The sequence below is a fragment of the Anas platyrhynchos genome, chromosome 2 (assembly GCF_047663525.1).
Source record: "Anas platyrhynchos isolate ZD024472 breed Pekin duck chromosome 2, IASCAAS_PekinDuck_T2T, whole genome shotgun sequence".
Classification (NCBI taxonomy): domain Eukaryota; kingdom Metazoa; phylum Chordata; class Aves; order Anseriformes; family Anatidae; genus Anas; species Anas platyrhynchos.
The window spans coordinates 98,434,812-98,462,780 of record NC_092588.1 but is presented as its reverse complement, the minus strand read 5'-3'; the positions used below and the strand labels follow the sequence as shown (position 1 = coordinate 98,462,780).

The 27,969-nt window shown below is 38.9% G+C and overlaps 1 protein-coding gene across 3 annotated transcripts in view; it reads right to left on the bottom strand.

Moving 5' to 3' along the window:
- The window catches only part of PDE1C (phosphodiesterase 1C), a 393,933-nt gene that overhangs the window by 322,354 nt on the left and 43,610 nt on the right, over positions 1 to 27,969 (bottom strand). The window lies entirely within an intron of this gene.

The window sequence follows — 27,969 nt, the reverse complement described above, 5'->3', positions numbered from 1 at the left end:
TTTGCTATGATCTACCCACTGATGCGCCTTGTATTCCCTGCCTTGCTTCAGTCCCTGCTTCTGTGACTCCCCTTGCTCAGGGGGACTTCTGGCTTGCAGCAAATTGTGCTCAGATTTCAGCCCTTCAGATAGAAGCAATGGGTTTTAATCATTCGGGATATAATGAATCAGCCCAAGATTAGAGTACACCATCAATCATCCACTTCTTATACTAATGGCAAGTCTCTTGAAACACAACAAGCAACAGAGTACAAAAGATTATCAGTAAAAACGTAAGTGACTGTGGGAAAACAGCAGAAGTAATTTAGCAGTAATGATGATAAACTGAGTAAAACATATATGCACACATAAAGAGAAGTCTTCCAAGCTCTTCCTCCTCCTCCTGCTGGTTCATCACATGGCTTATAAACCTCTCTGCATTAGTTTATTTTTTTAAGTTAAAAGCTATGTTCAGAAAACTGCAGCACACCGCTGAGAAAGGAAGGCAGGTCATCCCCTTCTTATGAACAGACAAAATTAAGGGTTAAGGCTGATGAAGTTTTCCCAAAAGGCTTGCAGCAAGCCAAGTTTTTATAAATAGGTATCCGAGAAAGCACTGTCAATGTCTTAAGGATTCCAGTTCACGTAAATCTGTGCAGGAGCCCCACCACCACACACACGCACACACCTTTACTGTGTGTTGGTATAGAAACAGGGCTACTGAAGTGCTCCCATTTTTCAGGTTCCAAAGAACAGAAGTAAATTGCAGGCAAATTCATCAGGTTTTGCACTGTTCCTTGTTGAAATGACATGGAATCACTACTTTTCAGGAAGACTGACATCAAAATTATAGCAGAGAGAGCTTGCTAAAAGCTTGCCCGAGGCAATCCAAAAGGTTTACAAAACATCAGCAAGCCTGGTCTGTGTTTAAAGTATAAACCTCAGCCCTACCTTAGTTTGACAAAAGCTTAAGTTAGATAGAAATATTGCACTCTAAATCCCCTCTCTTCAAAGGATGGATGAGAGTCACTGCTGAGCTCCCATACAGTTGATTTAAATTCCACTTAATTCTAGCCCAGTCAAGAGACTCAGCCAAACAGACTTAACTTTTCTTCTTTTTAATGATTTGGCTGATCGATAACACAAGACGAGTTCATTAAGAAAAAAGCTGTTAGTGGGTGCGTTTTTTACAGAAAGCAGGACCTGGTCTTCCAATTTTCTTGGCCTTTCAGGACTGAAGTGTGAAATAGCAATATCTGAGACACAACAGTTCCATCACTTGCACCTGCAATTATACGTAACCTCAGAAGGGCAGGCACAACTCAGCAGTTTTAAAAAGTTGCTGCTCTTTAGGCAGCCACTGCAATGAAAAATTTTCAAGCAGTTTATTGGACTCCATCATTTAGCTGCCTTTCCTGAATAATATAAAAGTAGCCCAAGTATAAAGTGCTTCTAAGGAATCATTTTCTCTGTCACTGGTTATATAGGTCACTCACCTATATAAGCACCAATGATCTGCCTATGAAAGCAAAGGCATAGAGAATTACACTGTATCTAGAAAGCATAAAGTTAAGTGTTATCTAAAGGAAAGGTGAAAAGTAGAACTGTCAGGTTTGGTTGTTTTGTTTATTGTTGTGTGTTTGGTTTTTTTTAGGTGTTTTGGTTTTGTTTTGTTGCTGTTTGTATTTTTATGACTGATTTTTATTTAAACGATAAAACATCGGTTCATCAAAAAATGGTGGAAAGATACCAGTGATGATCATGAAGTTTCAGTCAAGTTTCTTATTTCCGAGAGCACACTTTATTAAAAGTCAAACAAAACAAAAAACCCACAGCCTTGTTTGCTCCCTGGTTTGGACCACGCACTCGTGTAGGAAGCAGGAGAGTTGTACTGGCATTTCTGCTCTCAGGAGAACACCCTGATCACAAAGTGATTTCCACACTGATCATTTCTCATCCTCATTGGAGCATCACTCACTTTCTAAAGATTACCAGAGAAAAGGACTCAGACATTCAGCAGCTGTGCACACCTGGATTACCTTGGAAAGAGACCTTGATCAAGTTCCAATTAATATGAAATTATTAACAATTATTTGAATTAATATGTTTGTGTTTTTTTTTTAAGTTCAAAACAATCATCTCCCACAAGGAAGAGCAAAGACAACTACTCAGCAGGAAAAACTGGTAAAATAAGGCTAGAAACTGACCTCCCCTATTCCTGAGGAGTATCCTAAACTGGCTGTTTGCGGTGGGATGCTCTCTCCCTTCAGAACTTCAGAAGTACTCACTTCAGGGTGAAAAGGAACATGTAAGAAGGATATACTTTCCAGCTCCAGTAAAAATATAATCTGGCTCGTCAAAGAATTACCGAATTGTATTAGTAACTTGCTACCTGTTCCTACCCAATTTTTCATGTTTTGCTGCTCAGCTGTTGTCTAGATTTCATTTTTGCCATTTACATTCTGCTCTCCTGAACAATCCCTACAGATTCATTTGGGGTACAGTACATTTTCTACCTTGCACTGCCAGGCAGTACCAATATAAATCGTTAGACAGTTCTTGCGGCTGCAGTTCAGTGCCGTGTAGAGCAATCCATGTATGTCATTTGTAAACCACCTGGGGATCCTTTGAGATGAAAAGCACAGTGTGAATTGAAAATATTTATTATTATTGCTGTAAACAGACAAGGTATCCATGGTAACATTTAATTCATCAATACGTAAAACAGCAATTATTTTAATATTTTCCACTTCACTTTTCAATGTCTAGAAGAGTTTGCATATTTGCATATTTTCAGGAGGTCTGTTTTAATCAAACATCATATCTAATGAAATCAGTGATCAGAGAAATCAAGCTTTCATTCTCCAACATACATGCTAGAGGAAGTCTCAAAAAAAAAAAAAAAAAAAAAAAAAAAAAAAAAAGCAGACACCCAGTCACCTAAAACACAAACACAAAACACTGTATTCCTATCCCCAGGCAGTCCATTTCTTGGAGTAAAAGCAGGTACATGGTTCACACAACTTTGTCTCAGCAAGACTGAAAGATTTTTAACTGCACTTTACACCCAAATGTTTCCCCCAAAAAAATCTGAAAATTAGTTGCATATAGAAAAACTATGTATCAGCTCAAAGTCATGGCTTGTTCTTTCAGTTGCACATCCCTGGCTCTTGTACTGTGAGAAAGAGAAAATGGAAGTGCTAAGTAAAACCTTTGCCTCACAGAAGTCAAGGGCAAAACTCCCACTCACTCCTGCAGCTCTGGAGCTCTGTCCTCCCAGTTTTCCATCCCTGTGCTCCTGTTGACCCTGTTCCCAGTGCAATCAAATTTCATCGGAGCAATGATGAATTTATACCTCAGGCAATCATGTGCTTTTGTAGAGTGTCACCAAAGTAAACAAAGTTAGGAGCTCTGATTTTTTGTTTTTTTGAGAAATGTCTCAGGTACCCTAAATTAATTGACAACTTGAATTTGAATATTAAGAACAAAAATACAAGCATAGGGGATCGGACCAAAGATTCATTTAGCAGTATCCTATATCCAGCTCTGCATCATATATCCGTTATTGCCAGAACAATAGACGTTAAGAAAATGGTAAAAGTGCTACAAATGGTTAAGAACAAGGCAAACTATGGTGACACAATAAATCCAACCAGATACCTTCTGAGCCAGCTATATTTTCTGTGTGTTCATAGGCTGTCAGAAATTTTCTGTTCAATAAGCTTAAATTCTTCAGCATGCACAGCATCTGCAGCATCCTTCAACAGGAAGGTCCACGGCTCAGATAAACACCGCATGAAAGCGTCTTGCTTTTGAACCTTTCTCCTCCTAGCTACCAGATTGCTCTTCAGTTTACCATTCCCTTTGGTAAGGATATCAATTCTGAAGCCCTCTGACTATGTAACCAAAATTGAGGACTAGTTACATGAAGGCAGAGGTGTCTCCAGGTTCAGGGTTGCCAGTATTGAGAAATCTGGGATTATGGGTTCCAGTGCATGGACCACAGAACCACCAGGCAGGTCCTACAGAATCCTGCCTTGGATTCAGGAAAACTTCAGGACATAAGGTGTTCCAAATGATGTTTCCATTTTTCAAAGCAAGTGTTTTTGATGGCAGTCTTAGAGAGGGCTCCTCTCATCTCTACTGTCACTGTTGCTTGAAACATTTAACATCCCAAAGAATAACTCAGCACTTTTCAGGACTGAACAGGATTCAACAAGGATTGATGAATCTCAAGAAAACAGCTGAGGGCCTCAGAGAAGAAGTTAAGCTGAAATCCCCTGGGGTTCTTAGTGTATTTCTCACAAGCAATCACAGAATCACAGAATCACAGAATTTCTAGGTTGGAAGAGACCTCAAGATCATCGAGTCCAACCTCACAGCTAACAGTCCCCACTAAACCATATCCCTAAGCTCTACATCTAAACATCTTTTAAAGACTTCCAGGGATGGTGACTCCACCACTTCCCTGGGCAGCCTGTTCCAATGTCTAACAACCCTTTCAGTAAAGAAGTTCTTCCTAACATCCAACCTAAAACTCCCCTGGCGCAACTTTAGCCCATTCCCCCTCGTCCTGTCACCAGGCACGTGGGAGAACAGGCCAACCCCCACCTCACTACAGCCTCCTTTAAGGTACCTGTAAAGAGCAGTAAGGTCGCCCCTGAGCCTCCTCTTCTCCAGGCTGAACAAGCCCAGCTCCTTCAGCCGCTCCTCGTAGGACTTGTTCTCCAGGCCCCTCACCAGCTTCGTCGCCCTTCTCTGGACCCGCTCAAGCACCTCGATGTCCTTCTTGTAGCGAGGGGCCAAAAACTGAACACAGTACTCGAGGTGCGGCCTCACCAGAGCCGAGTACAGGGGGACGATCACCTCCCTAGCCCTGCTGGCCACACTGTTTCTGATACAAGCCAGGATGCTGTTGGCCTTCTTGGCCACCTGAGCACACTGCTGGCTCATATTCAGACGACTATCAACCATCACTCCCAGGTCCTTCTCTGCCTGGCAGCTCTCCAACCACTCATCTCCCAGCCTGTAGCTCTGCTTGGGGTTATTGCGCCCCAGGTGCAGGACCCAGCACTTGGCCTTGTTGAACTTCATGCAGTTGACCTCAGCCCATCGGTGCAGCCTATCCAGATCCTCCTACAGAGCTTTCCTACCCTCGCTAGGAAATATGCGGTTACATATTGTAGGTTGTTTATGAAGAGACTGCATTCCTCCCTGACAATTTCTTTATTTTATTGTTTCCTAAAAGTACTCCATCTGCATGTTACAATGATTTTATCAGAAGGTGTCACTGTCAGGAATATCCACTACATTTAGGTTATTTTTAGGCATGACAGCCAGAAGGCAATATGACTTTTTAATGCTCGTCTGTTCTGATTTCTTCTGCTTGCTTCAAGCTTCACCATTTTCTCCCTTACCAAAGGCAGGCAAAAGGAACAGGCTCCAGTGTCCTGGAGCACTGTTTTGGTGTATTTTATGTTTCCAAGCACACATTCATTTTGTGTCATTTAAAATGACATCATACTGTGGGATAAAAATCCAAATGCATCTGATAAATTCTTGGCACAGGAAAGGAAAGAAAAGAGTGGTAATATTATTTTTAACTTGGATTTCATCTCAGCTCTTTCAAGCAGCTGTGTAACTCAAGAAATGCATTGTTTTCTTTAGAAACACAGGAAGAATCTCTACCATCCACTTTTAGGCACCTAGCTGAGGACGAACCCCAAGGCTTCCCTTGCAGTGAGCAGACAAACCAAAATGTGATTCCAAACTCCTAAAATCTGAGTCGCTCTCCAGAGATCTCCCCTTAGAAGATCAAGGCCTCTAAGATCTCAAAGAGGGAACTTAGTGAGGAGACTGAAGTTAAGCAGTAGGACCCCTGTCAATGACTTACACTTCTTCCAGATGGCCTGCAGACAGTGACATGGTGAGTTGTGATCCTCATCCAACTAACTGCAATCCAGAAACAGCAAGGTCCGTCTTTTGCAATGTATCCAGGAAAAATACAGTATGATACTGTAGCTTGATAATACATCTTTCCAGTGTAATCTGGACATATGCTAAATCAGAAAACGAGAGCATGAAAGGTTTGAAAAATCCCTGTAAATACACCTAGCATGACCTGTTTCCTTCACACACCAAATTGTAGTCCCTAGCACTTTGAAAGCCAAAATCACCCATGCCTGTGGGTGTAGTTCCACTTTCTAAATGAGATTTATTTTTTTTTTTTTTAACAAATAGAATTTCAACAAATACAATTTCAACAACAAAACATTTCTAATGCCCTAATTCCACTCTTGCCTAAGCAGTGTTGCTGATCCAATTTCAATTTGCCTTTTTGTTTTAATTTGATCTTTTGGTCTCATTTTGCACACTACTGAAGTATGATTTTCCAGTGTAATATGATTCTCCATATTACAGCAGCCATTCTTGAAAGCAATTCAACCAAAATCAGAACCAATAAAAATTATACCATTACACAACAGAATAAAGCTAGTGGTAACAGTGTCAAAAACAAGTTTCAAAAAAAAATTAATGCTACATGATTTTGCCTTGTACACAGCTGACTTCTCACAGCATTCCTGGGACTATCCTGCAATTAAAGCGATAGTGAAAGATTTTCTTTTCCACAAAGATTTCTGATCCTCTTAATACTCACACCATAAATTCCATAAATTTACTTTGTTGGTTGATTTGATTTTGCTCCTTTTCGCTATCCCTCTTAAAAGGTCAAGAAAGCATAGAAAGACAGGGACCAGTTAGTGCACACATCCAAATCACTGCATCATATTTGATTCCTTGGCAGTCATCATTGTCCCTGATGCTTTGGGCTGTGGACAATCACATTAAAATAAATAAATAAATAAATAAATAAATAAATAAATAATAAACAAATAAACAAAAAACTTATTTCATAAAGTTATTCATTGCACCAATAGAACGTTTGTTTTTTTTTGTTTGTTTGTGTAACAGGGGATTAGTTAGTCACCCTTCCAAAGGAGCCAAGAGCATTACTTCTCCCTATTTTTATAAACATTTTATATATGCCTGATTTTCTCTATATTTTATATGTTACTTCTGGTAGAATTTTACACTTTATCCTTTCCAGACCACTACTAAACTAATGAAATGTTCAAGTTGTCAGATTCTCTCTTTAAACTACCTTAAAAAAAAAAAAAAAAAAAAAAAAGGTAAAAATGACAACCTAACACCCTACATGCACTCCAAACCACTCCCTTCCCAACTCAGCTGTTTCTCCTTCAATCATACAAATATGAGCAAGACAAACAAGCAACAGTTCCAACCGCTCTTTGCAGGTGTCCAAAACTCGACCGCCTTTAATAGCCACACAGTTCCTAGGCACAAGCTTTTTTGGGCAGATCAAGCCGTCCTTGATGTTAAACGAACACAGCTTATATTTTATTTGCAGAACTGGCTGTTCTCTCCTTGTTGATACAGATACACTTGAATAAATGGAAATTAAGCTGCAAAAAGGTGGTTTGAAGCGTACACACAACACACCCACGCAACACACAAGCACATACACAAACACCTTTTCATACCATGTACAATCATAATATAGATTATTGTTATTCTACAGCTCTTGAGAGAAAGGAGAAAGGCAGAGCAAAGCTGCCTAGTCCCAGGAAAAATTTAATCAGCAAATACTACCCTGAAAGTGAAGGGAAGAGAAGGGGTTTCTACACTATTTACTTCAGGCATATCAGTAAGTGCTGAATTAAAGTGCATGGTCTCTCTGGGTTCCCCATAGAGTTAATGCAGAGATGGAGGCCATAGCACAGGGTATGAGTGACCTGTGCCAGACCTAGTAACATTATGTATGCAGCAAATTTACTTGTGTCAAAACTAACCAATTCTATTGCTAAAAACTAGGTTTCAATAATACTTCAATCATCAGTAAGGGAATGTTAGTGAAGAGAAGCTTCCTTTTAGTTACATACTGTGAAGGCTAATATTTTATTTCTAATCTAAAGTCAGAGATTCAACAAGCATATTTTTCATAGTTAAAATTCTATTGTTGTCTAAATCCTTAACGTTTATGAGTATGAGATTTCCATTTATCTCATTACTTTAATCTGTTTTTTTTTAATTATATGAAAGTGAGTGTATTGAGAATTGCTTTCTTTCATGAAATGTATAAAGCTCCATCTTCAAAAAAACAAAACAAAAAAAAAACTGGTTCAAAAACGTCATACTATTTTAAGCAGGAGAGACCCAATGCATAATATCATTCCATTTGGCAGCCATCTGCCCTTTACTTCCTGCTAACCTAGTCTGTGCTAAATCTCTGTACCACAAATGGCAGCTTTCATCCCAAGACCTCGAACTGTTAGCAAACTACCTTTGCAAAGTGTGGGAAGATTAAAACACTCATTTAGATTCTAAGCATTTGAAAAGTAGGCTCCAGTCTAAGCTAGTCAAGTAGACAACTGCTATAATCAAGAAAGAGGCATAGATACCTCCAGAGATGGAGTCTCTCTACACAGTTTTAGCTAGAGCAGAGAGGGAGCCTAGCTAACTAGCTTATATGTTTGCCTAAAAATTGGGACTGTGACCTTAGTGATGCTGAATCATGCCCAGAATGATTGGTACCAGGAGAGAACCAAGTAATTTAATTTCAGGTTGGAAATAGTAAGCATTCACCATTCTACAGGCTCCTTCAGAATTGCTACCCCAATGACAAAGTGGAAGTTTGTAGCTGTCCGTGCCCAAGCATCATGGCTTTCCAACAGTAAGCTGCCTATTCAAAGTTTGGTAATCTTGTGTCTCTGCACACATATATACAATAAAAAATACAATAAATTTAATAAAACATCAAGTGGACAACTGCCTCCATAAACCTACTTCCTATTGGCATCTTTTTCCCATCCCACTCAAAGACCAAGAGCAGAACAGGTATTGCCTGAAAGCCACCTAAACATCTTTGCAGCCATGTAAATTATTTACCTTGCATTAGGGAGTACCTATGGGGGTTGAGGGGGGGAAGAGGGAGGGTGGAGAACTCCTTGAAGATGTTCATGTATCAGGAATATTCTTTTCTCATTGTACCTCCAAACACTTGGTGGTACTGGTAGAATCTGGGACTAGCAGAGTCAGTGGATTTTACTATGTGCATGGATGTAGAGCAGTTTGTCTTCTTCATGCAACTCCATCATAGCTCATTATTCGATAAAATGATACTTTACCATTTTTTCTGCCCATAAAATCAATTTCAGTGCCAAGGACACTCAGACTACGTCGTCATATGAGAACTGGTAAGGATCATCACAACCACAACCTTACAATCATAGGCAATAAAAATAAAGACGTTTAGCTCATCTGCTTCTTTAACTGTGCACACCCCAGGCCACCAGACAGTCTCACACATCAAAATAATCTACAGACCTTTAACATGAAATTTGCCAAAGGACACTGACAGAAGATCAAAGGCAGGACACCCAAGACAGCAGTAGTACTTTCAGTAGAAGCTTTTTAAGGTGAGAATTTCCAGAAGATTCAAACAAGCCTGCCCCTCTCCACATTTCAAGGCAGATAAAAAATGAATAGGAAAGCAAGTCAACAAGCACAGAAATGGTCTACATTAATCTCACGTAAAAGAGAAAACCTTTCCTGACCCCAGTTCTGGGGATGAGTTTAGTGTTGAGAAGTAGAGATTTTCCATTAATGTTGGGAAACATAATTTAGTATAATTGTACCTATGTTTAGACCAAGTATCCACAAACTCATGTCTTAAGAAAAGCAGAATTTGTAGTAAATAAGTACACATTTCAGAGAGGTGATGCATGAGGCAATTAGCCTTGACAATTAGCTAGAGAGAAAAACCTTTATGTTGTTATGCTGACAGAAGTACTTGGCATATATTATTGCTGATTGGTAGAAAGACTCTTGAGCAATCTTTCAATTGTCAGTGTCTGATAACAGAATCCTGATACCAAGAGCTCAAACAGAACCAGCAGAGTTCATGAAGCAATGTGGGAAGAAATTAATTTCATCTAGGTTCATGTAGCCTTCCCACATCTCTTGCAATCCTTGGGACAAGAAAATAGTTGTTTATAACCTCTCCATTTGTCAGCACACATCTGCAGCCATATCAAGAGGACAAAGTAAAATGGCCACTATGTCCAGCAAAGCAGGGAACACCCAACATTGATCTATGAATCTTTAGCATTTGGACATGAATAGAAGGATTTATTTCACTTTCATATTATTTTTAACTCCATGTTTTAAGCAACAAGTGTTGCTGTATTCATGTCCATATAGCATTAGTTTTCTCTTCCATCTATGGAATAGAATCAAAATATTCCTTTTTATGAAGAATCAACTTCTCACAGTAATAATTTCAGTAAATTAAAAGAATTAGCAGAAAGATTGACATTGATTTATTGACCTTAATCTTCATGAAAGTAAAGGTGGGAGAGGCTGATTTTGAGTGAACCAAAGTGAACAGCAACACAGGATTTCCTTATAATCAGCTTTCAGAAGCAGCCAAGTCAGCCATTAACACAAAAGAGAGTGGTTCCCCACCCTTCTCATCCTTCTCCTTGATGCGCTGTCCTGTCTTCTCCTTTGGTACAGCTAATTTGTTTCACTTTAACAGCAAAGACATGCTGAGGCAAGTCAGAAGAGCACCAGAGTTCAGGGAAGGTGCTAAATATTTGGCTGAAATGATGTCAATATTCATACTTGAACACACTGACTTATTTAATATTATATATTTCCTTCCTCCTCCTCCCCTCCCCTTTCTTTTAAGGGACTACTCTTTCTTACAAGAGTCTGTAATATTGACCCCAATGTAAAATTAAGGTTCCCTTGCTTCAAGAGGAAACAAAAAGGATGCAGAGTGAAGATGAGGTGATGCAAGTGAGAAGCAGGACCACAATGGTTGAGGTTGGAAAAGACCTCTAAAATGATCCGGTCCAATCCCCCTGCCAAGTAGGATCATCTAGAGAACATTGCACAGGATGGCATCCAGGCAGGTTTTGTATATCTACAGACTCCACAGACTCTCTGGGCAACCTGTTCCAGTGCTCTGTCACCCTCACAGTAAAGTGTTCGTGTCATTTCAGTTATAGAAGGCTAGAAAATCTAATCAACTAATACACCGCACCCTTAGGTAAACTGTTGTTGTATTTGTTTTATAGCTTAGGAACATCTTCCCTGTATAAAAAGTCCTAAAGGATAATCCACTCAAACCTGTACAGTTATCTCAAAAAAAAAAAAAAAAAAAAAAGTTCCCGGAAATGCACAAGACACAGTCTTGTCTCTGAATCTAGGCTTCTGATGGTATTTCACCTCAACAGAGGGCTTCTTGGCCTGGGATCCAAGGTACCTTGCTGCAATTCTTATTACACATGATGGCTGAACTTTGTCAGTACTGAACCACCTCTAGGAGCTCTCAGCTAAGAGACAAAATAGTTAATTTAGCTTGGCAGAAACAATTCATCAACTTGAATGCCTCTTACAAGGCCAAAAATTTAGTAACCAGATGATAAATGCATTTTCCATCTATCATCATAAAACCTAGCAAGGCCTGTTTTTCTCAGGGGACAGAGTTCATTGGAAGCCGTAAAGATTTCAGCTTTAGCAAACTCAGAGGACTGCCTCCTCCCAGAGCTCATAAGGGTATGGAGGCCTGATAAAGTTACATAGCACCAAGGGCGGCACTGGTAGGTCTTAACAGCCCTGACCAGCCTCACCTGGGACCTCCCCAACACCTCTGCCCATGACCCCAGTTGATCCATTTCAGCTCAGCTTAGAGGCACAAGGTCCAGCCTAAGCTTAGTTGTAGATGGCTTGGCTCTGGTCCCACCTATTGGATGAACCTCAGGCCTACACTTCTAGGTAGTTCATCCCCTGAATGGACACCTCGTGTGGACATTACAGCTCATCTCCAGCCCTGTGTTGTCAAGATACATGGGACCTCTGTACATCCTTGTCTCTAGCCCTGTGTCCAGCTCTAGCTGGATGCGGCTCATCTCCTCTCCTCACACGTTTACCAGCCCCTGGCTCTTCCTCCCTGGCTCAGCCCCCCAGGACAGCACCCCATGGGTCACTCACAGCTCCTGCTTCTCCTGCCCTTAGGGAGTTACCAGCCCTCACTGCTCCCTGACACAGAAAGAGAGTCTTTTGCAAGCATACACACTGTAAATTATAATAAATGTAAAAGGAGAGTGCTTGAGATCTTCAACATGGAAAAAAAAGCAGGAAGGCTAGAGTTCTTTTTAACTGTCATACAGATACAGTGCATCTATGTTCCTCCCAGTCCAAATGACCCTGCTAATGCCACAGCCGCACTTTTTCTTCATGGTAATTATCACGTTGGTCATGCCATCAGAGGTGTCAAGAGAAAGGCCAGGGCCTGAGACAATTAGTCTTAGAGCTACTAAAAGACTGCAAAGATGTTCAATTCAGCTCAGCGTAATTCCTACAGTCTCTGCTCTTCTTGCTAGAGACTAAAAGATACAGGCATATAGATAAATGGCCAAAGTGTTCTGGATTTTCAAAAATCTCACCGGATTGATGGGAAAAAAAAAAAAAGTTACCTTATTTTTAAGGTGTAAAAATTCTAGATCTACTCTTTAGAAACAATAATAAGCCAATAAAACTTTCAAAATAGTAAACAAACTATGGAAAGAAAACTGCAGCACACAAACTCCAAAGATTCCAGCAGCATAAGTTTTGTATGTGCTTGGGTCTCAGAGGTTCAAAAGACCATGTAAAGAGAAATATATATATATATGTGTATGTATTAATTGGTGTTAATATGGAAAATTTCACCAACTTTTCTCATGCATTCACAAAAGCCTTGCACTTTGAGACTTGCTAGAATATTTTGTTATTCAGAAAAAGATGGTTTTGGAAAAAAAAATATTTTGGAAAAAAAACAACACTGAATCTAAACACTCCAAGACATGTTACAGAACACGAGTGTTGAGTAAATATTTATATGAGTAAATAAATATTTCAACTGCTGCATGCATTACCTTCTAGTAGATTAATAACATGTTCCAGTTTCAACTTAAGGACTTTTTAAATCAGAAATGTGACAAAAAAATGAGCTGAGATGCCAAAAACTTGTTTTCAAAAAGCACCTTTCATTAAAAATTTCTTCTGACCAATTTACTTTTAAATATTTAAGAAATAGTAAAATCCTGAAAGCAAGTGAAATTGTGTTGTATTCCTACACCTATACTTGAAATTTAGCTTGACAAATCTTTGTAGTAATATATGAAAGACATCTTAAATTAACTTATCCTGGTCTCTTTCATGCTTTTCATACTAAATAATTATTCCTTATGTCTTGCTTTATAACCTAATTTGAAGTAGAAAATAAAATCTCCAACAAAGAACAATGGATTTCCTTCAACTACAGTCATAAATATGACTCACAACTAGCAACTAACAACTAGAACAAAACTAGCAATGTTTTCTGCAGTCAAATATCTTTAAAAAAAAAAAAAAACTTTTTAGCCCAAGACATCTGAATACTCTGCCAAAAGCCATAAACTTCAGGACTCTGAAGTTTCTTTCCAACATCCTTCTTTTGGGCTATATGGATTCTCTGGTGCACCAGATGGCAAGAGGGAGAGCCCGTAGGATGTGGCTCGTAGAGATGAGGGCCTTCCAACAGCATCATTTTAAGCTCTGGGCCCTTCTAAGCAATGTAGTCCTGGTACAGCCCCTCTCTCCTTCACAACTGCAGGCACCAGCTGCAACTGTCCAAAGGGTCACAGATCCTTCTTTCTCAACGCATGGGACTACAAAAGTTTGAGGTGCTTAGCTGCAAGCACAGGAGGGAAAATCCCTCCGTGCAAGAATCACAGCAGGAAATCTGACAGGTTAGTAGTTGTTCACATCATCTTTTTGTGCAACAGTACAGAGATAACCCTTAAACCAACACATACTGGCTAGTGAACACGCTTCATGAAGAGTAGCAACCATATCTGTTTACCTATGTATCAAATCCTACACAGTTAAAAGTAATTTTCCTTTAAAGAGGTAGTGAACAACCCTTAGGGCTTGTGTTCTAAATTTATTGAATTTTCTTCCTGTGTCTTTGAACAAGGTCTGTGCAGCTGAAACAACAACAAAAAGAAACAGTTCTCTTTTGCCACCCAGCAGCTCCTGAGGGCAAAGAACTATATGGTAAAGAGCAATGACCAAGTTATTTATTTAACAAATGTCATGGTATATTTCTCCTTGTTTCACTCAGCTTGTACAACTGGGGGAACACTGATAATCTTCTGAATTTCAGAGGTGTTCTCCATTATATAACAAGGAACAGGAAGTACTCGTTTGCCATGGATTCGTAGCAGTATGAACATGATTCATCATCAGCATGCTGCCAGCCAACCAGTGCCTTCCACTCCCATCTCAAGCATTCTCCGGTTGCCAAGTCAACTTGTTCAGCTCTCAGAGCTTTGAAACGGAACATTGAATGATTGCTACTTCAATTACAAATAAGAAGGTTTAAAAAGAAAAACAGTCTTAAACAGTCTTTTAGTCATTGGAGGAGATAGACGTGAATGGCAAATTGATTCTGACAGTTCCATTTAGGGATGCTCAGTCACTGACTCAGTACAAAGTGTAAGAAGGGAGAAAGGTGAGAAATCAGACTGTTCAACAACATGATAGTACAGATCATCTGTAAGGAGCCTTCAAGAATACAACTCTTATCTTTTCAGGAATGTGAATAATTATTTTTTCTTACAAAGATGTCCTTGGCTAATAGCCTTACTAAAACAGACCTACAATACCCACACATAAAGAACATGAGTATTATATGGGCCTTTGAGTAGCTCTCCAACGCTTCTTATCACTGGCAGAATGGAACTGTTGTTAATAGTATAGTCATTTCCAGCAGAAAGATCCCCAAGCAGGTAAGTGCTAATTAGCTAAAAAACACTAGTTAAATACTATAAAAGTCATTTACACGTGGTTTATGAGTTTACTTACCATTTGATGTGAGCAAAAGCAGCCATATTTGTGTTGGGAACAGGAGAGTATTTTCACTTCTAAAACATCTACACGATAGTCTACCTCAAGACATCTGATTCAAAGTGCAAAATACACACACACACACACCATAATACGTGCATGAGGTAAAAGGACTCAATCAGCAGACATATATGATGGTATCTAATGAGTATAAACATGGGCATCTTTCCAGAGAGAAACATGCAGGTTGCTATGCTCAGGCACTATGACTTAAGTCCATTTTTTTGCAGTTAATCCAACTTTGTGCCAATTAAAGAGGCCTCCACTTTCAAATTCTCTGGATTACTTTTGTGATTTGAATTCAAATTTCCATTATAAGTAAACACTTTACTGTGGTCTACAGAGCATATCTTATCAGACCATGGTAAATCATAGAAGAGTTCTCTGTATGAAGCAGAGAAGTCTTGTAACCCTTATTTCCACTGAGGCACAGTTGACTGACCTAAGACCTAGCTGTGTGAAATGCAGTGGCACTACCATCACTCAGCTTTACTTGCAAAAAATAAAAAAATAAAAATAAAAAGTGCTGTTGAGCCATAAAGTAGAGAGCACAAACTAAAGCCAGCAAGATAAGGGGACTAAAAACAAAGAAATCATGGAGTTACTCCAGGACTCAAAAGAAAAAATACCAACAAGAAAAGGTATAAAACCTTTGGAGAAAATCAGAAGATCAAAAGATGGATATGTGGGATATCTGGCAAGATCAGACAACAGAAGGCAGCACTTCTTTGCCTCACTGAGGACTGCCTAGCCAGCAGAGACTTATTGCATGCCTTCATTAGCATGGTGAGCCCATTAATGCTTAGCCTAGTAAAATGTTACTCACATTTGTTTGCTCTGTGTTATCTAATTGTCCCGTATTCATAAACTGTGTATGGCCCTGCTTCCAGCTGTCTGCACACAATAAAATATGCCTGTAGAACTGGCCAAAAGAGCCAAAGTAGTAGAACAGTTGGAGAAAGGACTCAGCAGTCTTTTTGGGTGGGAAGATGCAGTGAGAATGAAGAAAAACATTTGTAATGCAGTTGAGTACTAAAGCAAAACCACCTTAGGCAGATACTTCAGTAACTACTACAGGGGTTTTCTGAGAAAATACAGACATGGGTGGCTTATTAAAGACAGTAAAAGAAGAATTCCATAGATCTTGCCACACAAGAGTCGGAAAAAAAAAAAAAAAACATACAAGGGAGTTCTCACAGAATGGTGGCCAGTGGTAAGAGAAGACTCTCACTTGAAAGTTGGCAGATAAGAATTTGCTGTGTGCTTTAATCACTGCCCATACTCATATTAAAAACAGAACTCTTGATAGAAAAATACATATGCTGTACAATAGTCCAAGTAGATTTCATTAGTCCATTACTTACAAACAAGTGGTGTACAAACATTTTCTGGTCATAGCTGATCTTCACAAACAGATCAAAGATACTTCCTATCAAAAAAATGCTTGTACAGAGATAAGAGTTTGCCAACGGTTCAGCAACATTTGCTGCTGCTGTGAGAATTTAATACCATAGGTCTACTAAAGAAAGGCCAGGAAACAAATATTTTTATATTAAAAAAAAAAAAGTTTAATTCCTATCTGGACACTAAACGCTCACAGCAAATAAAGAGGATAAAGACAACAGTGGTGAGCAACACACAAGAGTGGGATGAAAATTTTTCCATCAATCTAATGACTCAGGGCTGTTTTCCTGCTGCACCTGGATTTTCTCCCTATGCGGCAATGACCACTCAACCTCAGCATCAGTGGGTTGATGCTGAAATACCAGATGAGTGGTAGCCACTTGGGGTATTAACTAGCTGGTGTTTGCATAAACCATGATAGTGGAGGCAAGACTGGATTTTGATTTGAGCACTGCCATCAAGAAGACTCCAAACCCTGCAGCAGTACACTAGGCAGAGGTACAAGTAAAGGCTCAGCTCAATGCCAGATTCTAGTATCAATAAAACAATGACATTAATGAACACATGAGATCAAATCCTTAAAGAGGGAAATTAAATCTAAGCTTTAGGCTTGCTTGCCAATGTCTGTAAGCCAAAGGGACCACAACAGCTTCTCTTACATTCTACGTAAGTTGCAGTCATTACAAGATAATGAACATTTATTTCAACACCAGCTACAGAAATTGTCTGAAAGTTAATATCTCGTATTACTTTAACCCATGCAACCCTAAAGGAGTTCTGACTTCAAAAACATTCATTGTGACTGAATTCACATCCTCACAGTTCAAACACTTCATAGCTCCATTCCTCCACCAGTCTCTCCAAGCCCTATCATTAACATCACTTGAACACGCAGAAAACACATCTCACTGCAACCTGAGCTGGCTTTCCACAAATATATGGCATAATAGCAGGATCAGAAGCACTTGCACAATGCAGATATTGTTAATACATAATAGCCTTGGGAAACCACAAGCAAACAACAGAATGTTGACCAAAAGGTTAAGGCTTCTTTTTCTTTAACAAAATAAAAAGTCATTGGTGTTTTATTTTCCCTTTGCACACAAAGAAAGGATTATCTGAAATCATTACAAACTAAGTTATTCTATTTTTTGTTGTTGTTATTCAACATGTTTTTCTACCCTGCAGCTGAAACAGTAATCTGAAATGGAAAGGAAATCGCGTATTGCTCACCTCTTCTTGCAACCTCAATTTCACAATTTGCTTCAATTCCACTTAAAAGCCTGAACAATAAGTTGACCCAACTCCAGCCCACACTACCTCCCACCACTCTACCAAAGATGAATCTGTGTCCAGCTTTCATCACACTGAAATATGTCAAAGTAGTTTAAGAAGGGGAATAAGAGAAAGATGCATAAAAGGATAAAATAAAAACTGAAAGAAATCCCTTTCTTGAAAAGCTTTTAAAAATATCACAGGCTACTTCAACACGGCAATGCTGCAGAAGCTCCCTATGACTGCAGCATGCTTGTGCTACATTTTGGGTGGAAAAATAATATGAAAAAAGATTTGTAGCTACTCAAAATATGGCAGGTGGCTTGACTGTTTCAGCAGCCCCGTAGAGTCCAGAGCTGTTCTAGTACATGGCATGAGCAGAGCTGCGGGGAATGACCCTGACGAGATGAGCAATAGCAGTAGTAGCTAATTTTCATAAATGACAAATTAAATTCTACTTCTCATTCCCTTCCCTCCCCAATAACCCTCGCTCCCCACACCATCTCCCCCACACCACCCCCCAAAAAAAAAAAAAAGTAAGAGAAGTTGCTTAAGACAGTCATTTCTGACAAAGGAAAGATGGTTCCCAAATTACCTCAGCTATCATAGCATAAATATTAAATAATACTCTAATATGGACATAAAGCTCTGATGTTTTATTTACTGGAGCTAATCCATGCAAACCCCAGCTGAGCTGATAACAAGAGCTGACCTTAACTTGACACAATGATATCAAAATCACATCTGTTTTCTCTCCACTGTGACATCTCACCAAAACAGTTAAAGATTAAGATTATTTCAAGGTAAAACTAAGTTTGTTTTGCACTCTCCTCTCACACGTATGCACGAAGTTGTGATGCACAAATCAAGTTTTCCTGCCTGCAATTTTTATATTGTTTGACTTTGCTAGCTTCATTCTTTTGACATGATTTTGCAATTTTAAGTGTAATTAAGCATAGAAAGCTGCCTAAAGAGCTGAATATTCTGTAATTTTTCCATTTGCTATCTATGGTATTCTGGCAGAGATGTTAAAAAGATTTAAGCAAGGACATCTTATTTCCTATTTTATTTATGGTCAGAGTTTATTCAAACGGTAAGTGCAACGGTGCAAAGAGAACTACAGATTTTAAAAGCCCATTCTTTGTGGCTATGTATTTAAAATGTATATAATTAATGCAAAGATTCTGGTTAAATTATTTCTTACAAGAAACAAATGAGAAACTGAAGAGCATGACCTAGGCAAACTGTATACCTTTACAGACTTTAGTTCCCTTACCTTGACAAAACTGAGATATTACTTTCACAAATTCAATTCTGCAATACACAATGCGTATTGTAGTGTCTAATTTTATGCAACTGACTCTCAGCTACATCTCTTAATTTGAATTCGGGAATAAAACTTCCTAGCAACAGCCCAAACAACTGAATTGCTCAGACTTCTGAAGCTGAAGACATTACAAAATGAAAGATACTTCCAATCTCACAGAAAGCATTCACTTCACTACTTCAGAGAAGAATTTTACTTTTCTTGTGATATGGTGCACACTGTGACAGTGAAGATTATCTTTGACAGATAAGAATGTAAACTGGCAAGACTGAAGTATCTTGAAGTTACTAAGGTCCATGCATTCCCTGAGCAAAAATAAGTAAATCAATCAGAACAAAATAATTTTCTCCTGCTCTTTATTCTTTGTTGTAGACAATATAAGAATAAAACAATGACTTCCTAAATTTACTTTCCATGCATCTAACATGTGGTAAGTCTTATACAAACCACCAAGTAACTCTTGACCGCACAAAGATCCCAGTGACAGAAGGCACAGAAAGTCAAAAAATAAAAAAAAAATAAAACACCTTGGACTGAGGACCACAGAGCTTTTATGTAAGACTACACAGCAGACAAAAACAGGGGGGACTATTCTGCCTTCAGCTCAGACTTCTCATTCCCACTAGCACTGATGGCAGCTGTATGTATGTATGACGGAGAGAACAGACTCCATCACATTACAGGCATCCTTAAGTTGTTACAGAAGTACAGAAAAATGAATATGTTGGCACCATAGAGTTTTAAATCTCAGATTGCTAGCTATATCTTGTATAAGGCTCATTAAAGGAAGATGCCACCCTGCCGTAACTAAAGGGTGGGGATACAGCCACATACAGAACCTGCTTGCTACCGTTCACACTTTGTCTATCATGCCACAATACCACACCATTTTCCAAAATAATGTTCTTTAAAAGTTGTATCTTAAATTGTAGCTTTGATCTACTGTATTTGTCTTCTGATTAGAGTGGATGCAGAACATACATAGTCAGCTAGACATAAGGTAGCAAAGCAGAACAACCTGCCAGGGGATTGGTATGCTTTATGTAATGTATGCTCATCCAGCAGAGTTTGCTAGCATCATTCTCTCTGTCCTCTGCAGTTCTCGATCTCACACCACAGTTGCCATTATAGAGGCACTATTTAATTCTCATTGCACAAAACAGCAAGCACACGTGTATGTTACAGACAACACAATGTTAATCTATATTTACCTGAAGTGAGGCAGCTTGGGATTTCTTCTTAGTTATTTTTAGTGCCTGTAGAGCTGTACCTACAAATGTTTGCTCACCCCACTAGCTTTCTGGGAAGAATCGATCATGGGCTTAGTAAATTGTCAAAGATTTGATCCAGTGACTTTTGGTTTCAGGGTTCCTCTAGCAGTTTCAGTCTGGGGGAAGAATTTCATTGCAAGAGAATTTCATGGCATCGTTTTGCACAAACAAGGTGCAAACGCACAGCTCTGTTTTCCCATGTATTTTGTTGCTGTTGTTTTCATCTCATCTTTTTTCTCTTGTTTCCTATGTCATTACTGGCTAATGTTTAATTTGCAAGACAGGGTCTTTATACTATCATGAGAAAGGCAGCAGGTTACAGTTGTCAGCAAGTAGGAGCATGAATGATTTAGTTCTGAAATGCTCTTGTCAGATATTTAAGCTATGTTAAGACACTTTCCATTATAATAATTTCTCTCATAGGTTTAGCAACACAATTTTCTAACATAATACCAGAATGCTAAAAGTAATTTTTATGAAACACTCCCTCCCACAAATGGCACGCAAGTTTGGTTCTTTTTTACACAAAAATCTATTACTGCCTATTTCAAAACTTAAAGGCTTCCTTATACTGATATTGATGTCAATAGTGTCTGGAGAGTGAATAAGTTATGGAGTAGCAGGAAAGAAAGTTTACTAAAGAGATCTAGAAACACCTTCTCTTACACTGCATTTGTTTGTGTGGTATCCACACAGCCCAAGGAATTTCAAAAAAGCAATATGTTTTCTAGACATGTCCTCATATAGATACATCAAGACTACAACAGGTAACCAAACAGTATTGTCTTCACTCACTGTCTTCATTTCCAATACTGAAGGCCAAATTCAAAAACCTCACTGAAATGAGCTATTTTGCACAACATATTTCTTCACATCCTGTATGGGTTTCAGCCAGGATAGAGTTAATTTTCCTCCTAGTATGGTGCTGTGTTTTGGATTTCGGATTAGAGTAATGTTGATATCATACTGATGTTGCAGTTGTTGCAGAGCAGTGCTTACTCTAAGCCAAGAACTTTTCAGCTTCTCACGCTGCCCTGCCAGTGGACAGGCTAGGGGTGTACAAGGAACCAGGAGATGACAGACCCAGGACAGCTGACCCAAACTGGCCAAAGAGATGTCCCATACCTTGTGGTGTCATGCTGAGCAATTATATGGTGTGGCTGGCTGGGGTGGGGGGGACCACTACTCGGGGAGGGGCATTGGTCAGCAGGTGGTGGGCAATTGCATTGTGCATCACTTGTTTTGTGCACATTAATAGTAGTACTATTATTATTATTATTTCTCTTCTTTTTCTGTCCTACTAAACTGTCTTTATCTCAGCCCAAAACCTTTTGCTTTTTTTCTAATTCTCTCCCCCATTCCACTTGGGGGGGAGAGAGTGAGCAAATGGATGCGCAGTGCTGAGCTGCCAGCCAGGTTAAAACACAATACATCCGATTCAAAGAACTGTTTACTTGCAAGCATAATATTTTTAACTTTCCATAATATTAAGCAGTCAGAAGCTTTGCTGAAGAGTCCATTAGCACCAAGGTACCCCCACCACCTGCCTCCTGCCCACTCGGGCATCCAGCCCTACTTGCTCCAACACATCAATGGCTCATCATCGCTTGTTCCCATCCCACTAGGAAGGATCACGATGCCTCCTTCCTTCCCAGGGTTTTCTTCATTCCCCACTGTGCCAAGTACCCTTTTGGGTGCTGCCCTCTTCTCTGAGCCTCTTTCTCTCCATCCTGAACAGCCTCATTCCCACCTCTCTTTCTACGTGGGAGAAAGATCACTGGGGTACCAAACACAGGATTCAATGAGGAGGTTTCTCAGTTGCTTTGTCCTGTCTCCCTCATCTGCCTTCACTCCCTCAATGATGGCTACTAGCCTGTTCATCTGCTTTTGAGACAAAGGAAGAGGAAAGAAGAAACAGAGGAAGTTTCTCAATTTTTTTCAGACCATTTCACAGAACTTTTTTAGAACTATCATGTCCTGTCTGAACAAGCAGGAAAAAAAAAAAAAAAAAAAAAAGTTGAATGAGCTGTCAGAAACCTTACAACTGGCCAGTGGGGGTGTTACAGGACATGTTTAAGTCCATGGGACTGGTGGGCAGAGCAAGCTAATCAGCCTTTGTAAAATGCCTTTTGGTGGCAAGCAACTAGCATTTTGCTTTAGGGTGATTATAGATATAAAAGCTAGTCTCGGACACTTGTCAGAGGTCCCCAGCACCCAAATTTCAAAAGCTTTCAGTTGGTTTCCACTCATTTATTGAAATAAGTGTTTACTGACAGAGAAACACTAACATTTAGTTATGTGTTTCTCCATATAGCATGCCCTCAGCAGAAAATACCATCATCCACCATTCAAGTGCTGGTATTACACAGCAGCTACCAGTTCTGACCATTTTTAACTTAAAGGCTGCAGGTTTTTCCTCCCTGATAAATCACTCCATATTTCACTTCAATTTACAGCTTTGCAGCAGCTCAAGAATAACACCTATTTGCAACTGATCTTTAAAGCAGCTTTTCATAGCAGTTAGGAAATGGCAACAGAATAGCTGCTGAAAAGAAATAGCTGATGACGTGGAGGCAAGGAAACCACATTTGAAAGCAAAACATACAATAAAATAAATGTTTTTGTCTAATAGTGCATTGTGAGAACGTAACATTACTCCTGCAACTTCTGCACTTGGCACTCTGTGCCCACTGTTGGTAGAATCACTGGTGCTTTTGTTGTTGTTACATAATCTTTATTGATGTCACAATAGGTGATTTTTCAGAATGGGTATTTACAATAATCCATTTGCCTATTAGAGAAGGAAAAGTAAGTCTGGTGTTTCTTATCCTTGGCTTGTTTTCTAAATCACCAACTTGAAAACTTAAGTCACTTTTACTGATGTTATTATTGCTCATACTAATATGATATATATATATATATTCAGAAAACATCTATTTCCTCTAATATTTTTCCATGCTAAAAATTTCATGCTTATCAATGTACAGCAGCTTAGCCCAAGTTGCACATAGAACAATTCAAATCCAGAGACATTGATTTGTTTTATTCCCCCTTCTTCCAATAAGCTCTGAAGTATTAAAATAATGATTCTACTTATTCTTTTAAACATTTACTTTTTGTTAATTTAAGGACTTAAAAACTGAATAATAATGTATGGAATAAATAGCACAAAAACACAAGGATCCTGAGAGCAGAAGGTACAATGTACTCTTGAAACCATGCTTAGTTAATAATCAGTAATGGAAAAACACTGTAACCCCACACACACACCACTCCCACAGAGAGAAAGCTGTCTGTTTATCTAGTATTTTCACAGGGAATCATCTATTGTTGATCACTATATCCACTACTTTCCTTAGCATATGTTCTTTGATCATCCCCCTTTCCTGTTACCAGTCTTCAGTTTTGGATCTCTCCTGTGATGCACAATGAAAAAAACTCCACAATCTGAGGATCTTACCTTGGGTCTCAGTCTATGTCAGCAACAGCCAGCCTTAATCCTGAAGGATCCAAATAGATCCACGGATTCTCAAGGGTCCAAGTGCATAAGAGATGTAAACCAATTTGATAATTATGCTGCGCTGCCTCAGGATCATCATAAACAGGTAACATCCTTAGCTGTTCCCATGTCAATACAAGCTGAAACTTGCTACTTGTTTCGTTGTTGTTGTTTTGTTTTCTTCTGCATGAGGATAAGCAAGTCAAAGATATGAGTGCTTCACCTACAATTCAGCCACTGGGCTTTTTCCTGGAAAATACAGTAAGGTTCCCTGTAAAAAAACAGTCTTCTAGCTTGTTAACTAGAACATAGGTGAGTCTGAAGTCTCACTTTCCAGAAGTCTCATAAAGTGGATGTTTTTGTTGTCTTTTTGCAGCTTCTCACACATTCAAACAACTCAGTCCCACATGTCCTCTTTTTTTAAAAAAAAAAAAAAAGTACAGTTTATAGCCAGTTTTATAATCACCAAAATGAAATGATCCAAAAGGAACCACTGCCTAAGTCTCACTTAAGCCAGTCTTGTTATTTTGAGTATGACTTTATAGATGCTGACTGATTGAGGCTGATGTTAAGTGATTGAAGTAACAATCATCAAAGCTTTCCCAGAAATTTAGCATCACGGCCATTGTGCAGTGCTCTTCAAGAGAAACTTGCTGCCCTGTGATATATCAGCAGTGCATCAGACAGATCTGTGATGTGAGAAAAACAAGTATGGACAAAATAGTTCTGAAACTGTCAGCTTGCAAAACCCTGGGCAAAGATCGCATGCTGTTTTTCATCAGATAATAAATAACCCAATGGAAAAACTTATACTGATGAACATCTGAGGTATACCAGTGAAGTCTACTGACAAACTGGGAGCAGGAGCTTATATAGGTGTAACCTACACCTGTAATTCCTTCACCAGCTCCCCAGATGGAATACATTATACCAAAGGGACCATTTGTTCCCTCTCTTTTCCAATATATTTTTGTCCATACAAAAACTTTTACTAACATAGCTCTCAGTTAATGATGTGGGAGGTTGTTTTGGTTTTTAACATATTACTAGCTGACAGCTAATCTAAGAAATCATTTTAAGCACAAACCAAATCAGGACATTTGCTAAACACCACCATGCCAACTTCAAATAATTCAACTATATTTGCATTAGCCTCGAAGCAGGACTACTCTGTGTACACTGGCTCCTTAAATTTGCTAAAGGTGCCCGTCTCCCCAGTGAAACCTGAGTGCACTCAAGTTTACCAAAGCCCTGAGAAGGAGGCAATTCTTGACAGCAATAAACAGACAGAAGAGAGCAAGACACGGGAAACCAGCCTCACCGTGCATGACACTGAACAGCGTCATCATTTATCTCTGTGGCAAAGCTGATACTAGTGTGAGTTAAGTGCCCTTCCTCTGTAGTGATAGGAATCATCTCTACATATGCAAAGCAGTGGAGAATGAGCACTCTAGAGTTTATTCACAAAATATTTGCTACGAAAACATAGGCAGTTTGTAGACAAGATTTCCACAAACTTGCTATTACCAAAAATGATTTTGAAATGAGGGTGACACAGCACTAAAAATGTAAAAGAATAGCTTTACCACTCTACTCATATTGAGTTGGTGAGGATTTCATCACACCTTCACCACCCAGAGTTTTTCAGAAACCTAGTCTGATATTCTCTGTGTGGTATTTACTGATGCTCAAGTTTTTCAAACTGCAAACTCCCTTGTAGCATCACCATTAGGGTGCTCTGACGTTCATGTCTTTCTTGTTTCCTGAAAGCCAACAATGATGCAAAAATGCAGTTTTCCTGGAAACATATTGCTCTCATCACTACTAAAGTCCTCTATTACTTCTGCAGAAGTTACTAAAACTTGATATTCAAGGTAAACAACAACAACAAAAAAAGACAGATCAGAGGGTATGATTAAAATTTTGTGACCCATCACTGGAACCAATTAGCAACTAATTGACACTATAAAAACCTTGGAAGACACAGTAAATTCTTGCAATGGATTCAGGCTAACCAAGATTATTCTTCATCTTACTGATGATTAGGTGGAAAGACCATGCAAAACCTAATAGTACCATGGTGCATTTCAATTTTTCCATCTTTCCTTCCCTATGAAAGACCTTGGGAGAGTTGGTGTTTTGTTTTTTTTTTTTTTTTTTCTACCTAGGCCAATGATATGAATTATGTTTCAGCTGTTGTAAAGCAATTGAGTATTTGGATGAAAATACCAAAGAACTGATTCAATATGAAATGGTTTGTCTGAACTTTGTTAGCAATGCCCTGGTTTTAGGTATTCAAAAAACAGCGAGACAGATTCCAGAATCAAAAACTTCTTTAAACTTAGATAGAAGAAGGAGGTGAAGGGTCTTTTGCTTTTCTTCAATATTTTACGACTTTCACATTATTCAGTGGTCCAGCATAGAACAAATTAAAACTTGGAGTAAATACATATATACGTCTCACAAAATAAATGCTACAATATATTTATTTACATTTAAATGAAGCCAGAAAGTTCAGATAAAAGATGTATATCAAATAACATGAGTCAGCATCATCTGAAGGAATGTCCTCCTAGCCATATGGACGTTTAGACTTTACCTAATAATAGAAGGAAGATGAGGTAACATGATGACTGGTTTTGAATTGAGTTCATATATCAAAAAGAAAAAATATCAACTTTTACATACAAGATCCATAGTATCACTAATTTGTTCTATTTGTATTCATCAACATGCATGTACCGAACCAGATTTTGCATTTTTTGGGAACAGACCACAGTAAACAATGTCCACCCATATTTGAACAAATTTCAAGTAGATACATTTCTCTTAGATGTATAGAGAATTTAATACTCGACCATTTCATTGTCACTGTTGCCTTGGATACAAGAACTGCTCTAAATCAATTTAATAATTAAGGATTTGATCTTAGAAGATGCTGTGCATTCTGGCTTCCATCCAGCAAAGCACTTATCCACCTGCATACCTTTAATCACTCAAATAATTTCAATAAAGTGGGACTACTTACGTCCTTAAAGTTAAATTACATGCTTAAATCCTGCTGGATTACAGCCAGGGAACTCAACACCTTGCAAGAACAAATCCCAAGTAAGAATGGTCATTACTAAAGTGAGGAGCATAAGTGTGGTACATTTGGTTGCTAAATTTTTGTTATAGGAAAAAAAAAAAAAGTGGATAAAATGTTAGTTTCTTAATTTACTGCAGACTTTTATCTTTTTAGGAAGCTTAATACATGATGGTTTATTTAAATGAGAAGATCCAACACAAAATCTGATTGCATGTTTGAATGTGAAACAGGACATCTCTCCCATCCCTTTGTCTTCAGATATTTTTTTTTGACCTGAACACAATGAATACAAATGAGCCATTGTTAACAACACAGAAGTCCCAAAGGTCAAGTTTACATATGGGGCTTTTTCGCTAAACAGAATTAAAGTGTAACCTTGACAACGAGGGAAGAAAGAAAAAAATCACAGTAGAAAAGAGGACTAATGCTAGAAGCTCTTACACCTATCTGGAGACATAATAGTGGGTTAGTATCTCTTGTACCCCTTTCCTAACAGAAATGCCTCACTCTGCACAGGGACCTTCCTGCACAGGCAGTGAATAATAGGCTTGACACACATGGAGCAGTGCTGGGAACATTACTCAGGGGTGCTAGCAGCTGAGTTTTCTAGTCTGAACACTGTCTATCCACCCTCCAAAAGCAACAGACCTGGCTTGCACCAAGGGTGGGGTATTAGGATATGAAGATGGGTGCATGAACCCTAGGTTTTCTCTCCAAATGAATTTAACACTGCCTAAACGAGGAGACATTGAAAGAAGGAATTATGGTTTCATTCATTTGTCACACCAACATGGAAAATTCCCACACCACACAAAATACACATGGCCAAACGCAGAATATTCGCTGCCCAGCCTCCAGTCCCTCTTCTCCTACAGTCCTTTAAATCACTGTGGAATTGGCCAGATGAGCTTTCTGGGTCCAATTCTTCTTTGCCTTGAACCATGTAATTGACATTTACATTTCTGAAAGCACTGCTGTTATTTCTGAGAGCCTTGCATATGAACAGACAGAAGTGAAAGGGCTCTGCAACTTTTAACATAGCAAAAAGTCAAGTCTGGATACAGAGAGGAGAGCCTACTGTGACATATAGTCCTTCTATGTACAGTGG